Genomic DNA, 23,270 nt, shown 5'->3' with positions numbered 1-23,270 from the left:
TGTTGGAGGTTATGCTCGTGTGCTTTATCCACCATGTAAGGACTGCAAATACCATATGTGTACACCGAGTACTCCACATGGGGAGAAGAGGGAAGTGGATGGTCATGGACTCACACTCACAAATCAACCAGGACGAACAAGGCCGAGGTCACCGGCAATGGCTTTTGGAACTGGGGGGGAGAGTGAGTTGTTATGTATTGTCCAGGTACATTAAATGTATAAGTATAATGGTGAGCCACAGAGGGCGCTGTGGTTGGAGACCTGAAAGTACCTGCAAGACATAGTATAAAAGGCTGCCCACCACACCTGAGAGGCACTCTGGAGTCAGACAATAAAGGACTAAGATCACAGCAGTTACTACAACACCAGACCGTGTGGAGTCAGTGATTTGAGTGCTACATACATCACACCCTTCATAAATCCATGCTGACTCTGCCTGACTGAATTTTGCTTTTCCAAATGTCCTGCTACTGCTTCTTTAATAATGGACTCCAACATTTTCCCAAGCACAGTTATGTTAGGCGAATTGGTCTATAGTTTCCTGCTTTTTGTCTGCCTCCTTTTTTAAATAGGGGCGTTACATTTGCAGTTTTCCAAACTGCTGGGACCTCCCAAGAATCCAGGGAATTCTCAGTGTCCTATCATTTAATGTGTATTCCTTTGATTGTTAGACTTCCCCAAATGCATTACCTCACAGTTCTCGGGATTGAATTCCTTTTGCTACTGTTCTGCCCACCTGACCAGTCCATTGATATCTTCCTGCTGTCTACAGCTTTCTTCCTCACTATCAATCGCACAGCTAATTTTTGTATCATCTGCAAACTTCTTAATCATGTCCCATACATTGAAGTCTAAATCATTGGTGTATATTACAATGTGCAAGGGACTTAGTACCGAGCCCTGCGGACCCCACTCGAAATAGCCTTCCAGTCACAAAAACAGCCGTTGACCATTCCCCTTTGCTTCCTGCCACTGAGCCAATTTTGGATCCAACTTGCCACTTTCCCTTGGATCCCATGGGCTTTTTACTTTTCTGCCATGTGAGACTTTGCCAAAAGCCTTGCAAAAATCTATGTATACTACATCAAAGGTGCAACACTCATCGACCCTCCTTGTTATCTCCACAAAAAATTCAATCAAGTTAGTCACGCATAACATTCCCTTAACAAATCCATGCTGACTGTCCTTGATTAATCCATCCCTTTCTATATGACAATTTATCCTCTCCCTCGGAATTGTTTCCAATAATTTTCCCACCACCGAGGTTACGCTGACTGGTCTGTTATTACTCGGTCTATCTCTTTCCCCTTTTTAAACAAAGGCACCATGTTAGCAGCCCTCCAGTCCTCTGACACCTCACCTGTAAACAGGGTAGATTGAAAAATGATGGTCAGAGCCTCTGCTATTTCCTCCCTTGCTTCTCTTCACAACCTGGGATACATTACATGCTAAACCCCTTAATACTTCTTCACTCACTATGTTTATCTCATCGAATATTTCACACTTGTCCTCCTTAATTACAATGTCTGCATCGTCCCTCTCTTCTGTGAAGGTAGATACAAAGTATTCATTTAGAACTATTCCCACATCTTCCGCTTCCACACACAGGTTACCTTTTTGGTCTCCAATAGGCCACACTCTTTTTTTAGTTATCCTCTTGGTCTTTATGTATTTATAAAACATCTTTGAGTTTTCCCTGATTATACTTGACAATATTTTTTCATACCCTCTCTTTGCATTCCTAATTTCCTTTTTAATTTCACCCCTGCACTTTCTATACTTCTCTGGACTTTCTGCAGTATTTAGCTCTGGGTATCTGACATAAGCTTCCCTTTTTTGCCTTAACCTACCCTGTATGCCCTTCGACATCCAGGGGCTCGAGATTTGGCAGTCCCACCCTTTTCCTTTGTGGGAACATACTTGCTCTGAACCCTCACTATCTCCCCCTTGAATGCCTCCCACTGCTCTGACACTGATTTACCTTCAACAGAAGAACATAAGAACTAGGAAAAGGAGTCGGCCATATGGCCCCTCGAGCCTGCTCCTCCATTCAATAAAATTATGGCTGATCTGATCATGGACTCAGCTCCACTTCCCCGTCCGCTCCTGATAACCCCTTATCCACTTATCATTTAAGAAACTGTCTAATTCTGTCTTAAATTTATTCAATGTCCCAGCTTCCACAGCTCTCTGAGGCAATGAATTCCACAGATTTACAACCCTCTCAGAGAAGAAATTTCTCCTCATCTCTGTTGTAAATGGGCAGCTCCTTATTCTATGATCATGCCTTCTAGTTCTAGTGGAAACATCCTCTCTGCATCCACCTTGTCAAGCCTATTCATAATCTTATATGTTTCCATAAGATCACCTCTCATTCTTCTGCATTCCAATGGGTAGAGGCCCAACCTACTCAACCTTTCCTCATAAGTCAACCCCCTCATTTCCAGAATCAACCGAGGGAATCTCCTCTGAATTGCCTCCAAAGCAAGTATATCCTTTCGTAAATATGGAAACCAAAACTGCACGCAATATTCCAGGTGTGGCCTCACCAATACCCTGTATAGCTGTAGCAAGACTTTCTTGCTTTTATACTCCATTCCCTTTGCAATAAAGGCCAAGATTCCATTGGCCTTCCTGGTCACTTGCTGTACTTGCATACTACCCTATTGTGTTTCATGCACAAGTACCTCCAGGTCCCGCTGTACTGCAACCTACCCAATCTTGCCTCATAACTAGATTTGAGAGTGCCACCCTTTACCTTTGTGGGAACACACTTGCTCTGAACCCGCACTATCTCCCCCTTGAATGCCTCTCTCAGGTGGGCGTTAATGATCCCATGCCATTATTTTGAAGAAGAGCAGGGGAGTTCTCCCCGGTGTCCCGGCCAATATATATTCCTCAATCAACATGACAAAAACAGATTGGGGACGAAATTTCCCCGCTGTGTGAAAGGGATGTGACAGTGTTTTCCCTGGGTGGGGGGGTCCTACCCGATCCCGCGGGATTTAGCAGAGACGTGAAATGGATAGTGCCCCGTGAGCCGTGTCCACGCCCCTTGAGCCGTGTCCACGTCCCGTGAGCCGTGTCCACGTCCCGTGAGCCGTGTCCGCGCCAGGCCTGTGGGTCACGAACCGGGCCGCACTTCGCTCGCAGGGCGAAACTTACCGGGAGACGCGCACCGCCGCGCCCCGCCATTTGTTTTTGCCTACTTACCCGTCGGGCCTTTCTGTGCCGATGTGGTGGGGTCGGTGCCGTCATGGTGCAGCCTGACACTCGCCCCCGAGCCCACCCCCAGGGGAAGTGCAGCGCACCACATTGCGCTCCACTTCCTGTCAGGGGCCGTGACCCCAATTTTGCTTCCGGGGCAGGAATTGGGCGTGGCAAAATTAGCCACCCCAAACCGGGGCGATACACAATTTGGGCCCATTATCTGGTCATAGTCACATGTGGGAGCTTGCTGTGTACAAACTGTCTGTCGTGTCTCCTCCATTACCGCAGTGACTACACTTTAAAAGTACTTCATTGGCTGTAAAGCGCTTTGGGACGTCCTGAGGTGGTGAAAGGCGCTATATAAATGCAAGTCTTTCTTTCCAATTCAGCTCTACATCTTTGAAACCCAAACCCGCGGACAGTGACGGACAGGTAAAGACCCTGTGGTCCATGCAGCCCTTCCCACACAATTGTGATACCTTGTGTATCACAGTATAGACTCTCCACCCCACCCAAAACTACCTGATCTCCTGGGAGAGGCGAAAAACCAGGGAAAAAACCCATTGGGGGAAATAAATCTGGGAAACTCCTCTCCAACGCCCCACCCATCCCCGGGCGATGGAAACTAGTCCAGGAGGTCACTGTGGCCCTGAATTCCCTGCAGTAACGACCTTCTGTAAGTGGTGATCTCCACACCGGCCACAAGCAGGTCCTGCTCTCACTTATGTACAGCTCATGGATTTAAAATTACAAGCTTTCCCCACAGTGTCAAGTGCTGCAAATACTGTGTTACATTATCAGGGTTATATTCTCACTGTCTGTCATTGTCACAACACTCGCTATATAAATGCAAGTTGTTGTTGTGTTCAGGGGCCGCTGTATCTAGCTCAGGCTTCTTATCCATTCCCCCCTTCCCTTCCCCCTCCATTGGGGGCCGTGCCTTCAGCTGCCTGGGCCCTAACTCCCTGCTCCCTAAACCTCTCTGCCACTCCACCCCTCTCCTCTTTGAAGACCTCCCTTCAAACTCAATCTGTGACTGAGTGTTTTGATCACCCTCCCAGCCCCTCCCACTTTGGCTCAGCACCACTTTGACCAGATTACGATTCTGTCAGCTGCCTTGGGATGTTGTTCGAATGTTCCAGTTGCTACAGCAATGCAGGTTGTTGCTGCTGTACCTGGCGGCAGAGCGTCTCTGTGTGGATATACCCCGTGCACCGAGCTCCGCGGTGAGGCCTCCCACAGTGGAATGGCCTGCCGATGCTCGCTGCAGTGTGGAGTGGCTGCTCACCCACCAATCGGTCTGAGACACCGCCTCACGAGCGGACGAGGAGATACACGCTGAGATCCACCATCAAATGACACATGGGGAACTGGAAATTATTCGGCAAACCTGACTGGAGGTTTGGTACAAACGGGTTTTACAAACCAATCAATTGAGTGACACAGAAATTGTCCAAAAATTTGGTCTTTTCAGAACCAACATCACTCCCTTTTGGTATGAAGACAGCACTGATAATTTCCCTCACAATTTGACTGAGCTGCAATTTTCAATGTCTCCTTACGTGGCTCGCTGTCAATCTTTATTCTATAACGCTCCTGTGAAGCGCTCACGGAGTTTTACTGTGTTAAAGGTGCTGTATAAAAGTTGCTGTTGTTGTTTGTTCTGAGTTAGCTGTTCCAACTGAGGGCGGGATATGACTCACAGCTCAGACTGTGCGGCATCCAGTGATGCAATGTTGTATCGTGGGTTCAAGCCCCACTCCAGGGACCTGAGTGCAAAATAAAGACATACACTACTGTGCAGTCCTGAGGGAGTGCTGCACTGTCAGAGGGGCAGTACTGAGGGAGTGCTGCACTGTCAGAGGGGCAACACTGAGGGAGTGCTGCACTGTCGGAGGGGCAGTACTGAGGGAGTGCCGCACTGTCGGAGGGGCAGCACTGAGGGAGTGCCGTACTGTCAGAGGGGCAATACTGAGGGAGTGCCACACTGTCAGAGGGACAGTACTGAGGGAGTGCTGCACTGTCAGAGGGGCAGTACTGAGGGAGTGCCACACTGTCAGAGGGGCAACTGAGGGAGTGCCGCACTGTCAGAGGGGCAGTACTGAGGGAGTGCTGCACTGTCACAGGGGCAGTACTGAGGGAGTGTTGCACTGTCGGAGAAGCAATATTGAGGGAGTGTTGCACTGTCAGAGGGGCAGTACTGAGGGAGTGCTGCACTGTCAGAGGGGCAGTACTGAGGGAGTGCTGCACTGTCAGAGGGGCAACACTGAGGGAGTGCTGCACTGTCGGAGGGGCAGTACTGAGGGAGTGCTGCACTGTCGGAGGGGCATACTGAGGGAGTGCCGCACTGTCGGAGGGGCAGCACTGAGGGAGTGCCGTACTGTCAGAGGGGCAATACTGAGGGAGTGCCACACTGTCAGAGGGACAGTACTGAGGGAGTGCTGCACTGTCAGAGGGGCAGTACTGAGGGAGTGCCACACTGTCAGAGGGGCAACTGAGGGAGTGCCGCACTGTCAGAGGGGCAGTACTGAGGGAGTGCTGCACTGTCACAGGGGCAGTACTGAGGGAGTGGTTGCACTGTCGGAGAAGCAATATTGAGGGAGTGTTGCACTGTCAGAGGGGCAGTACTGAGGGAGTGCTGCACTGTCGGAGGGGCAGTACTGAGGGGGTGCCTGTAGGCGGTTTTCTCGGGCGTACCGATAACGCACCTCCGACACCAAGTTCTGGACGATAGGGATTGTATGGACAGATCAGACTTGGACACATGTTTTTCAGGCTCAACCGTATTGTGTTTAATAAGATTAACAACACCACTCATAAACAGTACAAAACAGTACAACCCTGGCTTGTCCAATAATCCCTGCCGTGCTAAGTTACCACGGTTTAATGAAAGAACCCTCCCGTGAAATAAACTAACACAGGACCAACCCCCCCCCAGCACTAAACCCCTTGGGTTTGGTTGGGACTTACAATCACCCCCTCACACAGCTAAGTGGTCTTGTGGATGTGTAGGCGCAGGCAATATGCTCACCCTGATTGCCAGTTGTCTTGCTTGCAGCTTCTTCCTGAACGTCTCGCTCCTGGGCTTTTTCCTGGGATTTTTCCTGGGATTTTTCCTGAGCTTTTTCCGGGGCTTTCTTCCTCCTGAGCTTGAGCTTGTTGCAAAGTGGCTCCTTATATCCCCAAAACCCATCACCTTTCCTCCCGCCAATACTGACCGATGGATTGACTCCGGTGATCTGTCTGGACTCCCCGCCCCCGTGGCCTGGAGTGATTCGTAGCCTTTGAAATCTTTGTGAAAAATGATATTTTGTTTTCCCGCTCCCAGGCATTGCGTCTGGAGAGACAATGTGTGCTGATTACTGGATGTCTGTCGTTTCCTGAGTTGATGGCCCCCATTATCAGGTAATGGGTTTCAATCAGAAACCGATCTTGCTTAACCGGCTTATCTCCTGGTAGACAACGGACCGGCCATTTCCTGTCTTGCACCAGTTTGGGTTGGGACTGAGTGGTGGCTGTGCTTTAATAATGCGAAGGCACAGTGTCTCTGAGTTACCTCTCGGGGTATTGTTCCCAGTAATCACTTTAGAAGGTGATGACATCAATGGGCCTGGGTTCCTTGCCACTCAGCCTGTCAGTGTGAAATGTCCGGTTGTATATGAATGCACCTCAGTGCCACCCCCACAAGCTCCCTCAACAGTACAGTTCTTTCTTGGGGATTTGGATTTAAGGATTTGAAGTATTGTTGATAGAAATGGCCAGAAAGCTGGTGCTACAGTTCATCACCTCGGGGAAAATAATGGTATGTTCCTCACCTCTTCCACTCCCCCCCGCCCCCCCACCGGGGACAATAATGGTATGTTCCTCACGTCTCACTCCTCTATACCCCTGCAGACCATAATGATATGTTCCTCACCTCTCCCTTTCCCCCTGGGGACAGTAATGGTATGTTCCTCAACTCTCCGTCCCCTCTTCCCCCCGGGGATGACAATGGTAAGTTCCTCACCTATCTCTCCTCTTCCTCCCCGCCCCCCGCCTGGACTATAATGGTTTGTTCCTCATCTCCGCCCCTCAAAGGGACAATAATGGTATGTTTCTCTCCCTCTCTCGCCCCACTGCCCCCCCAAAGCACAAGCCTTTGGCCCTTTGCATTGAAGGGCAGTGTGCCCCTCCCTTGCTCCTTTCCTGCCCCCCTCCCCTGATCCTCCCCACACCCTTGTGCCTTTGAGCTTTCAGATGATGAGCCAGCATGTCAGCAGCCTGTCCCTCAGCCTCCCACTGACAGCGACGAGGGAGAGGAGGAGGAGGAAGGAGAGGAGACCCCCCCCACCGTCACTGCCCCGTCAGTCCCCTCAGCAAGCTTCCCCCAGCTCTGGCGAGACCACGTCACCTGAGGAGGCAATGTTCCTGGGGTTGGTGGAGGGTGATGTTCTGGGACCCAGCAGCTGCAGCAACGTCACGGGGCAAGGAAAGCTCGCGGACCTGCTCCCCAGGGGGACACTTCACGCCCCAGTTCTGCTCAGTACCACTCGGATGTGGACCTCGATGTGGAGGCTTTGGGCAGATGGTCAGCGGGCCATGCACAGCGAGCTTCTGGGTGCAATGGCAATGGTGCCCCAGAGCCAGGGTGCCCCAGAACCAGGGTGCCCCTGAGCCAGGGTGCCCCAGAGCCAGGGTGCCCAAGGGCGAGGGTACCCCAGAGCGAGGATGCCCCAGAGCCAGAGTGCCCCAGCACCAGTGCCCCAGAGCCAGGGTGCACCAGAGCCAGGGTGCCCCAGAGCCAGGGTGCCCCAGATCCAGGGTGCCCCAGAGCTAGGGTGCCCTTGATGGGGGTTTGGAGGAGTCGGCCTCCAGCATTGCCCGTGTCTCCCAGCACACCTTCCAGTCCATCCTTGGCAGCTTGCAACGCATGGTGGGCTCGCAGAGAGAGAGTGGGGACCCAGAGCTCCCGCCACGTGTCATGGGGGAGGGAGCAGCAGCTATTGCAGCACAGGCCGGAGCAACGCAACGGCTTACTGCTGTAATGGGCTCAGTGCTTGGTGGCATACAGACTGGTCCCCTCTCGTGCACGTCGGTCTGCTCTCATGCACGCTCAGTCTGCTCCCGTGCTCGCTCGGTCTGTTCCCGTGCACACTCGATCCACTCCCATGCACATTCGATCCACTCTCGTGCACACTCGGTCTGCTCCGTGCACGCTCGCTCTGTTCCTGTGCACGGTCGATCCACTCCCATGCACGCTCGGTCTGCTCCCGTGCACGCTCAGATCGATGCCATGCAAGCGCTGACTGTTGCCATCGTTTCTAGGTTCCCCGCAGTCCAACGGGGAGGTCACGGTGCCGAAGCAGGCCAGCAATCTGTGCTCGATGAGATTGGTCCGGATGCTGAGGCACTGCCCTGGGGGAGTGGCAGTGGGTGGGTAGAAATGGAAGGTGCTGCCTTCTCTCAGGACAACAGCATTCCGGCTCCCACCACTGCCACTTCACCATTGCAGTTGGCAATGTCTGCAACCCAGCCATCCGAGACTGCTGCCACCCAGGATGAGGTGGTGCAGTCTGCAGCCGGGCCTTCCAGGCCCAGAGCTGGTCCAGGGTCTCCTGCTAGGCCATCTGCAGTCTCTGCGTGGCAGACTAAGCAGCCTCCCAGCAGCCTTGCTGCAGGCACTGGGACCCCATTGAGGAGGAGCAGTATGATTGGGAGGGGGAGAAGGGAGCACGAGCGGAATATTTACAGAAAAGCCAGTGGGACAGTTTTGATGGCATCGTCAGCTCAGTAAGTTGTCAATATATTCTTGCTGCTAGTTGGGCTTTCTCAGTGTTGAGTATCAAATGGTTCTTTGTAAAGATGTTGTTGTTGGTTGTGGGGAGTTCTGGTTGATGTTGGGGGTTTAATCAATGGGTAATTTGAGGTTGAGTTTCTGTGCTGTGTTCCATTGGCCATGTGCAGGGTGATCGGGTCTGTGCTGTGCCCATCGCCCTTTGTTGGTGCAGCGCAATCGCCATCTGATCTCTGGTTTACTGGAACCTCTGCACAATGAGGGTCACACACGGCCCTCACACACCCCACATTGGCTCGGCCCTCCTCCGTGGCTGCTGCCCACCTCCACAACCTCCCCCTCTGCACCCTCCTCCTCATCCACACCCTCCTCTTCCTCCCCCTCCTCACCCTCCTCCTCCTCCCCCTCCTCACCCTCCCCCTCCTCCCCCTCCTCACCTTCCCCCTCCTCACTCTCCTCCTCACACTCCTCCTCCAACTCCTCCGCCTCCTCCTCCTCCTCCCCCTCCTCACTTTCCCCCTCACCCCCCACTCCCTCTCCGTCCCCCTGAGGTGGCCCTGCAATCCCCGAGGACAATGTCTGGGCCCTCTGAATGAGCATGTTGTGCAGCATGCAGCACACGATGAGGAAACGGGATCCTCGATCAGGGGGGTCCTACAGGGCACCTCCTGAGCAGTTACGGCAGTGGAGGCGTGTTCCACCCTCCCCCCTGTCGATAGTCTGCTCGATGAGGTTGCTGGAGGCAGCATGGCTCCCATTGTACACGTGCTGAGCACGAGTGTTGGGTTTGCGGAGGGGTGTCACCGACCATGGTGGCGGGCGAGTGGATAACCTTTGACCCTGAGCAGCCAGCCGCGAGCTCCATGTGGCGGTTGGAAGAGCCAAAATGTGTCCCGCCATGTTTGAGGTGGTGACACGGGCTGAGCGCTGATTCTAACGCCGGGCGGTCGGTGCCTCGTCGAACGGCAAAATTCACCGTCCACAGATACTGCCTGATCTGCTGAGTATTTCCAGCATTTTCTGTCTTCCCAGAGGCCTTCCTTTGCCATCTGAGGCCTTGCAAATGTCCAGCATCATTCCCTACACACTGAAAAACGTTTTACATCTATTGCAGCAAGCAAATACTTCAATAAAATACCCAATCGAAAAGCTTAAATCCAAACTTGCCTGAATGATGTGTGCATCCCTTTAAGTGGTACGGTCAATGCTTCTGTGAGTCTGCTTACACGCTGGGTTTATCCGGTGTGGTTTAGGATCCAGCACTGAACTCCGTGCTCGGGTCAAAGTTCACCATGGTGAAGGTCAGTGTTACACACCGACTGACGTCACAACTCCGCCATTTTACTTTAAAGGGCGATACTCCATAACAGCAGCACTGCAGGGCCTGGGAAAATGAAGAACACCGTGGAACCCACCACCCGCTGGCAAAAGTGCAGAGGCCACCCTCTTTGACCCACTTTTTGCCGGCAATGTGTGGTGTAAAGCGCCTGAATTTTTGCGCAAAGCAATAATGGAAGATCACGACCAATGCATCCAGTATCTCTTTAGCCACCTCTTTTAAAACCTTAGCATCTAGGCTATCAGCTATATGGGATTTATCGAATTTTACTCTCAATAATTTCTCCAGTACTGCTCCTTTACTAATACTAATTGCTTTAATTTCTTCATTCTCACTAGACCCTTGTTTCCCCACTATTTCCAGGATGCTTTTTGTATCTTTTTCTGTGAAGGCAGATACAATGTATTTGTTTAATATCCTTGCCACGTTCATATACCCCATTATAATTTCTCCTGTCTCTGCCTGTAAGGGACCCACGTTTACTTTCGCTGAGCTCTTCGTTTTTCTAGAACTATAGAAGCTTTTATAATCCACGTGTATGTCCCTTGCTAGTTTACTGTCACATTCTATTGTGTCTCGGTCAATTCCCTGATCGTCCTTTGCTGAATTCTGAAATCCTCCCAAATCTCAGGCTGACTATTTTTGTCACCCAGAAATTCTCCTTCACCTGCGAAGTTCTGTTCTAACCACGGTTGTGTGCTTTCACTCTCTACATATGTCCGGTCAAAAGCCTGTTCCCAGCTCTCACACTCTATCTATGACCATCCACAGTCTGTTCCCAGCTCTCACTGTCTATCTATGACCATCCACACTCTGTTCCCAGCTCTCACACTCTATCTATGACCATCCACACTCTGTTCCCAGCTCTCACACTCTATCTATGACCATCCACACTCTGTTCCCAGCTCTCACTGTCTATCTCTGTCCATCCACGCTCTGTTCCCAGCTCTCACTGTCTATCTATGACCATCCACGCTCTGTTCCCAGCTCTCACACTCTATCTATGACCATCCACAGTCTGTTCCCAGCTCTCACACTCTATCTATGACCATCCACAGTCTGTTCCCAGCTCTCACTGTCTATCTATGACCATCCACAATCTGTTCCCACCTCACACTCCAGCAGTGCATGAGGCAAAATGTTTTAAATGGATTGCCCCTGGCCAAGCCCTGAACTCACATCTTTCTCCAATTTCTCTCCGATCTCCCCTCATGCCCTCTCCGTCAACTTCCTGACCATGTGACCACTTCCTGCTCCCTCGACCCTATTCCCACTAAACAGCTGACCACCCAACTTCCTTTTCTGGCTCACTTGTCAGCTGATGTGGTTAATGGTTCTCACCTCAGGTACTTTCCTCTACTTGAAATCTGTGGCTTTCACCACTCTCCTCAAAAAACCGACCCTTGATCCCTCCCTTCCCGCCCCATCCTTACAAACTACCGTCCCATCTCCAACCTCCCTTTCCTGTCCAAAGTCTTTGAACGTGATGTCATCTCCAAAATCCGTGCCCTTCTTTCCCAGAATTCCGGAAGATGATTTTTTGATATCATCGTAGCTAGATTTGGAATGAAGTGTCTGTGCTTCACTGTCGGTGTAATAGACAAGTTTGTGCGATTGTGAAAGTGAGCAGTGCTGGGGGGAATTGTGAAGTCATTCACTTTGGTAGGAAAAATAGAAAATGCAAATTGTTGTTTAATGGTGAGGAACGATGAAATGTTGTTGGTCAGGGGGACTTGGGTCCTTATACATGAAATGCAGCAATGCAACATGCAGATACAGTGAACAATTAGGAAGGTCAATGATAAGTTAGCATTTATTGCTAGGTGGGTGGAGGACAAGTGTAAGGAAGATGTGCTGCAATTGTACAGGGCCTTGGTGAGACCACTGTAGGATGATGGTTTCGTCCTGGATTAATTTGTAGCAGCCAAGAACAATTAGTTAACACTACCAGCTTCTTCTCAGAGTTCGACACTGGAAAATAATGACAAGACACCAATAATATAGTTTCCACTTAGTGAGGAGTCTTTACTGAGTCTGATCAACCCGTTACAACATTACATCTATCAGTCTGTCCCTTGAGCTAATTCGCTACGTTATAGTTACCAGTTCTTCAGTTCCCTGCGTGCTCACGACCGTCCCTGTGGTCAGCTGACGTGCCGTGATGTGGGTCTTCTGATGACTGACCGGGCCTCCCTTCTTTGACAGCAGCCGTGTTCCCACCCATCTTTGCTGAGCCTCTGCCTCAGTTTCCCTGAGCACTCACGATCGACCCGATGGTCTGACAGGTTCATGGAGCACAGCTTCTGATGACTGACCACGTCACCCCTCTCTGACTACTGTAGGCTGCTGTTCCATCATCTGTGTGTTTTGTGCCTGCTTTTTCTCAGGTGTTGTTTCCATGGTTACTGCCACTCATCGAATCCTCCTTTGATCCATCGATGATCTATCTTCTGTGAGCAGACATTTAGCACTTTGGAAACTGGCCTATAGTCTAGTCTAGTGCTATCATGGACCTCACTGTGCTCAGTATTGGTGTTTACATTTCTACAAAGGTTTGGTCGCTATCAGTGTTTACATGTCCACAAAAGGTTTATTAAAGTTAATATTTTTTCCATTGTGTTGGGGTTTCCCTTCTGGTTACAGTTTGTGTGGTTTTACATTTCCACAAAAGGTTTCTTACAGTCCTATTGTGTTGGGGTTTCTCTACAGATTAACATTGAGCATTTTAAACAGCAGTCTCCAGGATTTCTTACAATTACAGGAAGTCAGTATTTACAGCTTTCATGTTTGAAGCATTTTATACAGAATGTTTAAAAGGTTAATCACAGAGTTTGGTTTCCTGGGCCTTACATTGGGTTCAAGCCCTACACCACACCTGGAGTACTGTGTACAGTTTTGGTCTCCGTAACTGAGGAAGGATATACTTGCCTTAGAGGGGCTGCAACAATGGTTCGAGGATCTCCTCAACCAAGGATGTGTCTTTGACGTGAGTGTCCTTGACTGCATCCCACAACATGCTGCCCGCCTCCACCTCAGCACAATCCCAGCCTGGCATGAGGATGAAAAGGCCATCCGACAACTGAAGAACAACAAGGCCTCAGGAGCAGATGGAATCCTCGCCGAAGTACTAAAGCATGATGAAGAAGTACTCTTGACGCAAATCCATGACCTTATCTCTCTTACCTGGAAGGAGGAGAGCATGCCTGGGGATCTCAGAGACGCCATAATCATAATCATCTTCAAGAAAGCAGACAAATCCGATTGCGGTAATTACAGAGGAGTTTTCCTGCTGTCTGTCACTGCAAAGAGTATCGCAAGAATCCTCCTCAATCGTCTCCTCCCAATGGCTGAAGAGCTCCTTCCAGAGTCACAATGTGGATTGTGCCCACTAAGGGACACAACAGACATGGTCCTCACCACACATCAATTTCAAGTGAGATGCAAGGAGCAGCATCAACCTCTGTACATGGCCTTCTTTGACTTCACAAAGGCCTTCGACTCTGTCAACCATGAGGGATTATAGAGTGACCTTCTCAAATTTGGCTGTCCAAAAATTTGTCACCATCCTGTCCTGAATATACTCAAAGACTGAGCCTCCACAGCCCTCTGGGTAGAGAATTCCAGAGATTCACCACCCTCTGAGTGAAGAAGTTTCTCCTCATCTCAGTCCTAAATGGCCAACCCCTTATTCTAAGACTGTGACCCCTGGTTCTCGACTCCCCAGCCAGAGGAAACATCCTCCCTGCATCTACCCTGTCAAGCCCTGTCAGACTTTTGTATGTTCCAATGAGATCACCTCTCATTCATTCAAACTCAAGAGAATATAAGCCCAGTCTACTCAATCTCTCCTCATAGGACAATCTCCACATTCCAGGAATCAGTCCAGTGAACCTTTGTTGCACTCCCTCAATGGCAAGTATATCCTTCCTTAGATAAGGAGAACAAAACTGATTCACCAGGGCCTAATATAATTGTAGTAAGACGTCTTTACTCTTATGCTCAAATCCTCTTGTAATAAAGGCCAACATACCATGTGCTTTCTTAATTACTTGCTGTCCCTGTATATTAACTTTCAGTGATTGTTGTACAAGGACAGCCATATCCCTCAAAACACCAACAATTCCCAATCTCACCATTTAAAACATACTCTGCTTTTCTATTTTTCCTACCAAAGTGGATAACTTCACATTTCTCCACATTATATTCCTTCCGCCATGTCTTGCCTGTTCACATAGTCTGTCTATATCCCCTGGTAGTCTCTTTGCATCCTCCTCACAACTTACATTCCCAGCAAGCTTTGTATCATCAGATTGATGAGAATCAGGAGATAGATTCCTGGGATGAGTGGGTTGTCCTGTGAGGAGAGATTGAGTAGATTGGGACGAGACTCTCTGAGCTTGAGAACAATGTGTGGTGATCTCATTGAAACACTTAAGATTCTGAGGGGGGTTGATAGTATAGATGCTGAGAGGTTGTTTCCCTGGCTGGAGAGTCTAGAATTAGGAGGCATAGTCTCAGGATAAGGGGTAGGCCCTTTAAGACTGAGAGGAGCAGGAATTTCTTCAGTCAGAGGGTTATAAAACGTTGCAATTTTCTACCTAGAGGTCTATGGATGATCAGTCATTGAGTATATTCAAGGTTGAGATTGATAGATGTAAGGAGGCCATTTCGGCCCATCATGTCCGCGCCGGCCGACCAAGAACTATCCAGCCTAAAAATAGATAGCGCGGGAAGGTGGAGTTGAGGTCCAACTTCAGCCATGATCTTATAGACCAGTTGAGCAGGCTTGAGGGGCTGTATGGCCTACTCCTGCTGCTATTTCTGTTGTCCTTATCTTATGTTCCTATGATTCTAACAGTGCTCCAAGCAAATGGCCAGGAAGTCCTTTAACTTTATGAGGACTAGCAACTGGAATAAGTCAGCGGACAAACATGATAGGGCAGTGGTATTTGGAATGTACAAAATGTGGTCTCCAATACTTTCATTATTTGCATTGATCAATATGTAAAAAGGGCACCAAGTATTGTATCATTCAGGTAGTCCCCAGACTGTTTCAGCATCAAAGGATTTTGTGAGATTGGGACAATGTTTAAAGGGGTGTCAAGGACAGTAGTCATTTAGTACGTCCCCAAATGAGGTCACTATTTAAGCTCTGAGTGAGTCAGCGTATAAAGGGATGCCGAGGACAGTAGACAGTCAGGGAGTCCTTGGACTGTATCAGTGTTAACAGGGGTTTATGAGAGTGGCTCAGTGTATAAAGGTGTACCAAGTATTTCAGGCATTCAGGGCAACCCCAGGCAGTGTCTCTATCACAAGACTTTACAGGAATTGTGCAGGAAGTTGGAATTGAGGTAGAAGATCAGCCATGATCCTCTTTAGTGGCAGAGCAGGCTCGATCGGTTGAATAGCATGCTCCTGCTCCTATTATGGTAGAATTCTTTATCACGATGGAGAGTGAGACAGTTAATTCAGAGACTCGGGTCCTGAACTTAAGGAAAGGTAACTTCGATGGTATGAGACTTGAATTGGCTAGAATAGACTGGCGAGTGACACTGAAAGGGTTGACGGTGGATAGGCAATGGGAAACATTTAAAGATCACATGGATGAACTTCAACAATTGTACATCCCTGTTTGGAGTAAAAAATTAAAAGGGGGAAGGTGGATCAAGTGTGGCTAACAAGGGAAATTAAGGACAGTGTTAAATCCAAGGAAGAGGCATATAAATTAGTCAGAAAAAGCAACAAACCTGAGGACTGGGAGAATTTTATAATACAGCAGAGGAGGACAAAGGGCTTAATTAGGAGGAGGAAAATAGAGTCTGAGAGGAAGCTTGCTGGGAACATAAAAACTGACTGCAAAAGCTTCTTTAGATATGTGAAGAGAAGAAGATTAGTGAAAACGAACATAGGTCCCTTGCTGTCAGATTCAGGTGAATTATAATGTGGAACAAAGAAATGGCGGACAAGTTAAACAAATACTTTGGTTCTGTCTTCACGAAGGAAGACACAAATAATCTTCCAGAAATACTAGGGGACTGAGGGTCTAGTGAGAAGGAGGAACTGAAGGAAATCCTTATGAGACGGGAAATTGTGTTCGGGAAATTGATGAGATTGAAGGCCGATAAGTCCCCGGGGCCCGACAGTCTGTATCCCAGAGTATTAAGGAAGTAGCCCTAGAAATAGTGGATGCATTGGTGATCATTTTCCAACAGTCTATCGACTCTGGATCGGTTTCCATGGACTGGAGGGCAGTAAATATAATACCATTTTTTAAGAAAGGAGGGAGATAGAACACGGGTAATTATAGACTGGTTAGCCTGACATCAGTAGTGGGGAAATGTTGGAATCAATTATTAAAGATGAATTAGCAGCATATTTGGAAAACAGTGATGGGATCAGTCCAAGTCAGCATGGATATATGAAAGGGAAATCCTGATTGACAAATCTTCTAGAATTTTTTGAGGAAGTAAGTAGTAGAGTGGACAAGGGAGAACCAGTGGATGTGGTGTATTTGGACTTTCAAAAGGCTTTTGACAAGGTCCCAAACAAGAGATTGGTGTGCAAAATTAAAGCACATGGTATTGGGGGTAATGTACTGACTTGGATAGAAAACTTATTGGCAGACAGGAAGCAGAGAGTCGGGATAAACGGGTCTTTTTCAGAATAGAAACATAGAAACATAGAAAATAGGTGCAGGAGTAGGCCATTCGGCCCTTCTAGCCTGCACCGCCATTCAATGAGTTCATGGCTGAACATGCAACTTCAGTACCCCATTCCTGCTTTCTCACCATAATGGCAGGTAGTGACTAGTGGGGTGCCGCAGGGCTCAGTGCTGGGACCCCAGCTATTCACAATATATATTAATGATTTGGATGAGGGAATTGAGTGTAATATCTCCAAGTTTGCAGATGACACTAAGCTGGGTGGTGGTGTGAGCTGTGAGGAGTGTGCTAAAAGGCTGCAGGGGGACTTGGACAGGTTAGGTGAGTGGGCAAATGCATGGCAGATGCAGTATAATGTGGATAAATGTGAGGTTATCCACTTTGGTGGCAAAAACACGAAGGCAGAATATTATCTGAATGGTGTGGCGGCAGAGTAGGAAAAGGGGAGGTACAATGAGACCTGGGTGTCATGTTACATCAGTCATTGAATGTTGGGATGCAGGTACAGCAGGTGGTGTAGAAGGCAAATGGTATGTTGGCTTTCATAGCTAGGGGATTTGAGTACAGGAGCAGGGAGGTCTTACTGCAGTTGTACAGGGCTTTGGTGAGGCCCCACCTGGAATATTGTGTAAGTTTTGGTCTCCTAATCTGAGGAAGGATGTTCTTGCTATTGAGGGAGTGCAGCGAAGGTACACCAGACTGATTCCCAGGATGGCAGGACTGACATATGAGGAGAGACTGGATTGACTGGGCCTGTATTCACTGGAGTTTAGAAGGATGAGAGGGGATCTCATAGAAACATATAAAATTCTGACGGGACTGGACAGGTTAGATGCGGGAAGAATGTTCCCAATGTTGGGGAAGTCCAGAACCAGGGGACATAGTCGAAGGATAAGGGGTAAGCCATTTAGGACTGAGATGAGGAGAATCTTCTTCACTCAGAGAGTTGTTAACCTGTGGAATTCTCTACTGCAGAGAGCTGTTGATGCCAGTTCATTGGATATATTCAAGAGGGAGTTAGATATGGCCCTTATGGCTAAAGTGATCAAGGGGTATGAAGAGAAAGCAGGAAAGGGGTACTGAGGTGAATGATCAGCCATGATCTTATTAAATGGTGGTGCAGGCTCGAAGGGCCGAATGGCCTACTCCTGCACCTATTTTCGATATTTTTATTTCTTATACTCTTATTATAAATACAACAACAAAAACGTACCTTTATATAGCATCTTTAAAGTAAAACAACACAAGGCACTTCACAAGAGCGTTATCAAACAACATTTGACACTGAGCCACATAAGGAGATATTAGGGCCAATAGCCAAATGCTTAGTCAAGGAGGTAGGTTTTAACGAGAGTCTTAAAGGAGGAAAGAGATGGAGCCAGGCGGAGAGGTACAGGGCGGGATTTCCAGAGCCTAGGGCTTCAGCATCTTCAGGCACGGCAACCAATAGTGGAGCCCTTATAATGGGAGGTGCACAAGAGGCCAGAATTGGAAGAGCACGGCTATCTGCGAGGATGGTAGGGCTAGGGGATATTACAGAGATAGGGAGGGCCAAAGCTATGGAGGGATTTGAAGATCAGGATGAGAATTTTAAAATCCAGGCAATGCTTAACAAGTATCCAATGTAGGTCAGCGAGTACAGGGGCGGTGGGTGAACGGCACTTTGAGAGAATTAGAATACGGGCAGTAGCCCTTTGGATGACATCAAGTTTGCGTAGAGTAGAATGTGGGAAGCCGGCCAGGAGAGCACAGGAATAGTCAAGTCGAGAGGTAACAAAGGCATGGATGGGGGTTTCAGCTGGGGATGTGTTGAGGCAGGGGCAGAGACGGATGATGTAACAGAGGTGCAAATAGGCGGTCTTAGTGATGGCATGTGTTCAGAAGCTCATCACGTGTCAACTATGACACCAAAGTTGCAAACTTTCTGGTTCAGCTCAGTCAGTTGCAAGGGAGAGGGATGGAATTGGTAGCTAGGGAACGGATTTTGTGGTGGGAACAAAGACAATGGGTGAGAAATTATTTATACCCAGGAATGGGCGGTATCATTTGAAAAGTTGGAGAATTAGCGCCAGGTGCTTATGCTTTAGACTGTATGCAAAATTCATGCTGACCACTCAAAGAAATGATTGGAGTGCTAATTCAAGTCTTTATGCCCAAGCTCATTGGCATTGCACTCAAAAGGTGGACCAATATCACTTGCAGTTTAATTGACAGTCATCATTTTCACCGGCTGGTTCCAGTTCTTAAAGGGGAGGCTGACTGATGCTGCAGAAGCTCATTCTCAGCATTGCTTGCTGTGCAGCTGCCTCAGCAAGGAGCAGGACAAGGACAAGGAGCCAGAGGACAGAAGCAGCTGTACTCATGGCAGATCCACGCCCCAGGGAGAGAGCCTGCACATTCTGCAATGAAGCATTAGAGGCATTGGCGTTCACTATGTTTATCCCGTCCAATATTTCTCTCTCTTCCTCCTTATCTTCAATGTCGGCATGGTCCCCCTCTTTTTGAAGATCGACTCAAATTATTCATTAAGTACCTGTAAAGTCCTGTCCCCTCAGTACAGATTCACACGAGGCATGTAGTGAAGTCAAGGTCACTCTGGACCTGCACCTTTATTTCACAGCTCTGGAATGCTGCACTTGCCTGAGACCTGTCCTTATATACCTGTCTCTTGCAAGTGCACCCCTGGTGGTTACAGGTCATATTTTATTACAGTCATGTATAGCATGTTAGGATACAGTTATATATAATAATGTAAGATACATGACATCATCCTCCCCCAAGGTCTTATTGTCTTTATAGGTTCAGTCTCTCAGGTGGTCTACGCTCTCGCATGGAGCGTCTGAGTTGTGGTTCAGTTGTTTGCCTTGGTGTCTGTTTTTCTTTGGGTATGGTTGCTGGTATCTCACCTGGGCTGTCTGTTTCAATTGGTGTGATTGTTGTTGACTCGCCTGGGCTGTCTGTTGGGATTGCCCTTTCCTCAAGTTGTTCTCTCTGTCTGTCCACCAGGTGTGGTGCGAGTTCCACATTGTAGTCTGCCTCTGGTTCCGCAATGTTGTTGGTAAATCTGCTTTTGACTTGGTTGACATGCCTCCGGCAGGTTTTGCCATTGTCCATTTGTACTACCAGTAGCCTGTTTCCTTCCTTACACGTTACTGTCCCTGCAAGCCATTTGAGACCTCTGCCATAGTTTAGTACAAACACTTTGTCCCCTATCTCACTCCATCTCCCCCTCGAATTTCTGTCATGGTACTCAGCCAGCTTACGGCGCTTTGCCTCAATGATTTCGTGCATGTCTGGAAGGATTAATGAGAGCCTTGTTTTTAAAGTCCTTTTCATCAACAGTTGCGCGGGGGGGATCCCAGTCAGAGTGCGGACGAGATCTGTATGCCAGCAGCAGTCACGACAGGTGACCCTGCAGCGTGGGATCTTGGATTTTAAGCATGCCTTGTTTAATGATTTGCACTGCTCTCTCCACCTGGCTGTTGGAGGCCGGCTTGAACGGTGCCGTCTTGACGTGATTTTTGCCGTGGTCAATTATAAAATCTTGGAATTTTGCGCTGGTGAAGCACGGACCATTGTCACTGACCAATATGTCAGGGATTCCGGACGTTGCAAACATGGTTGCGAGGCTCTCCACAGTGGTGGAGGTTGTGCTCGAGTTTAAAATGGTGCATTCGATTAACTTTGAAAATGCATCTACAACTACGAGGAACATTTTGCCCATGAATGGGCCCACATAGTCTACGTGCACCCGCGACCACGGTTTGGTAGGCCAGGGGCTCAGGGGAGCCTCCCTGGGGGCATTGCTGAGTTGGGCACAAATGTTGCACCTTCGGACGCAGAGCTCCAAGTCCGCGTCAATACCAAGCCACCAGATGTGGGATCTGGCTATGGCCTTCATGAGAACGATCCCCGGGTGCTCGCGGTGGAGCTCCCAGACAAATGCCTCTCTGCATCGCAGAGGCATGACTACTCGGCTGCCCCACATCAGGCAGTCTGCTTGTAGGGACAGCTCATGCATGCGCCTGTGAAAGGGTTTTAATTCCTCGGGGCAGGCATCGCGAGCCTCTGCCTAGTAACCGGTTAGGACACATCTTTTTACTAAGGATAATGTGGGGTCGCTGGCCGTCCAGGCTCTGATTTGGTGAGCCGTCATGGGCGAACCTGTGGATTCAAAGGAATTGATTGCCATGACTATCTCACAGTCCTGTTCGTCAGACCCTTCCGTGGTTGCCAGGGGTAGACTGCTGAGCGCGTCAGCACAGTTGTCTGTGCCTGGTCTGTACCTTATGGTATAGTCGTAGGACGCCAGCATGAGTGCCCACCGTTGAATTCGCGGTGAGGCATTGGCGTTTATTGCCTTGCTCTCGGATAGGAGGGACGTGAGGGGTTTGTGGTCAGTTTCTAACGCGAACTTGGCCCCGAAAAGGTATTGGTACATCTTTTTGACACTGTACACGCACGCGATCACCTCCGTCTCTATCATTCCAAACCCCCGCTCCATCCGCAAAAGTGACCTGGAGGCATAAGCTATGGGTTGCAATTTGCCCGCACTATTGACATGTTGTAAAACGCACCCGACCCCATACGCTGATGTGAGAACTAGCTTTTTACCTGGATCAAAGAAAGTCAAAACACTGTTGGAACACAGAAGGTTGCGTGCCTTATTGAAGACGCGTTCCTGGGCGTCCCCCCAAAACTTATCGCACCCCTTCCTCAGTAGCACATGGAGAGGCTCCAGCAGCGTGCTTAAGTTCTGCATAAAGTTCCAAAAGTAATTTAGTAGCCCGAGAAAGGCGTGCAGTTCTGGGACATTACGGGGCCTGGGTGCCAGGCAAATTGCTTCTGTTTTGGACTCTGTTGGGCGGATTCCATCAGCGGCAATCCTTCTGCCCAAAAATTCAACCTCGGGTGCGAGAAACAGGCACTTGGATTTCTTGACTCATAGGCCTACCTGATCTAACCGCTTTAGTACTTCCTCCAAATTACGGAGATGGGAGTCGGTGTCCCTGCCCGTGATAAGTATGTCGTCTTGAAATACAACCGTCCCCGGGATGGACTTGAGCAGACTCTCCATGTTGCGCTGGAATATGGCAGCTGCCGACCTGATGCCGAATGGGCATCGATTGTACATGAAAAGGCCTTGATGTGTGTTGATGGTGGTGAGTAGCTTGGATTCCTCGGTCAATTCTTGTGTCATATACGCAGATGTGAGGTCTAGTTTTGAGAAAAGTTTACCTCCGGCCAATGTGGCAAATAAGTCCTCCGCTCTGGGCAGCGGGTACTGGTCCTGTAGGGAGACTCTGTTTATGGTGGATTTGTAGTCCCCACAGATTCGTACGGATCCATCAGGCTTCATGACTGCGACGATGGGACTTGCCCAGTCGCTAAATTCCACAGGTGATATAATGCCTTCCTGCAGAAGCCTGTCTAGTTCGTGTTCAATCTTTTCCCTCATCACATAGGGTACAGCTCTGGCCTTGTGATAGACCAGTCTAGCATCCTGTGTGATGTAGATTTTGACTTTGGCCCCTTTGAAAGTGCCCACACCTGGCTGTAAGAGATGTTCAAATCGCTTTATAACTGTTGAGCAGGAGGTCCGTTCCTCTAATGACATGGCATGGACATCATCCCATTTCCAGTTTAGTTTTGCCAGCCAGCTTCTCCCCAGCAGTGCTGAGGGGTCTCCAGGGACAATCCACAGGGGAAGTCGGTTCACTGTCCCTTTGTGTGTGACAGAGAGCATGGCGCTGCCGAGGACTGGTACGATTTCTTTGGTATAGGTCCTTAGTGTGGTGTCGACCCTTGTGAGTTTTGGTCTGTCTCTTTTATGCAGCCACAGTTGTTCAAATTGTTGAGCGCCCATGAGAGATTGACTCACTCCCGTATCCAGCTCCATGTTGACAGGTATCCCGTTGAATAGGACCCTCATCATTATAGGAGGCGTCTTGTTGTAGGAGCAGCGGCCATTGATCGTGTTGACCTGCTGTACATCGGTGTCCCGGGTACTGTTCCCACCATCTTCTGGGCCGCTTTCCGACCCATCCGATTCGTATACCAGCCGAGCTGCCATTTGTTTGCACATGCGGGCCAAATGCCCTGTATATTCACAGTTCCTGCAAACAGCCTGCTGAAATCGACATCCCCTTGATGAGTGCCCACCCCCACACCTCCAGCACAGACCGGTTCCATTGTTCAAAGTGTTCCCAAAGAATGAGCTGCGTCTGGCTGATCTCTCTTGAGCTTCTCTCAGTTTATAGTTGATTGCTCGCATTGTGGGTTAATG

Source organism: Pristiophorus japonicus, unplaced genomic scaffold (assembly GCF_044704955.1).
Source record: "Pristiophorus japonicus isolate sPriJap1 unplaced genomic scaffold, sPriJap1.hap1 HAP1_SCAFFOLD_214, whole genome shotgun sequence".
Lineage (NCBI taxonomy): Eukaryota > Metazoa > Chordata > Chondrichthyes > Pristiophoridae > Pristiophorus > Pristiophorus japonicus.
This window is presented reverse-complemented; position numbering follows the sequence as displayed.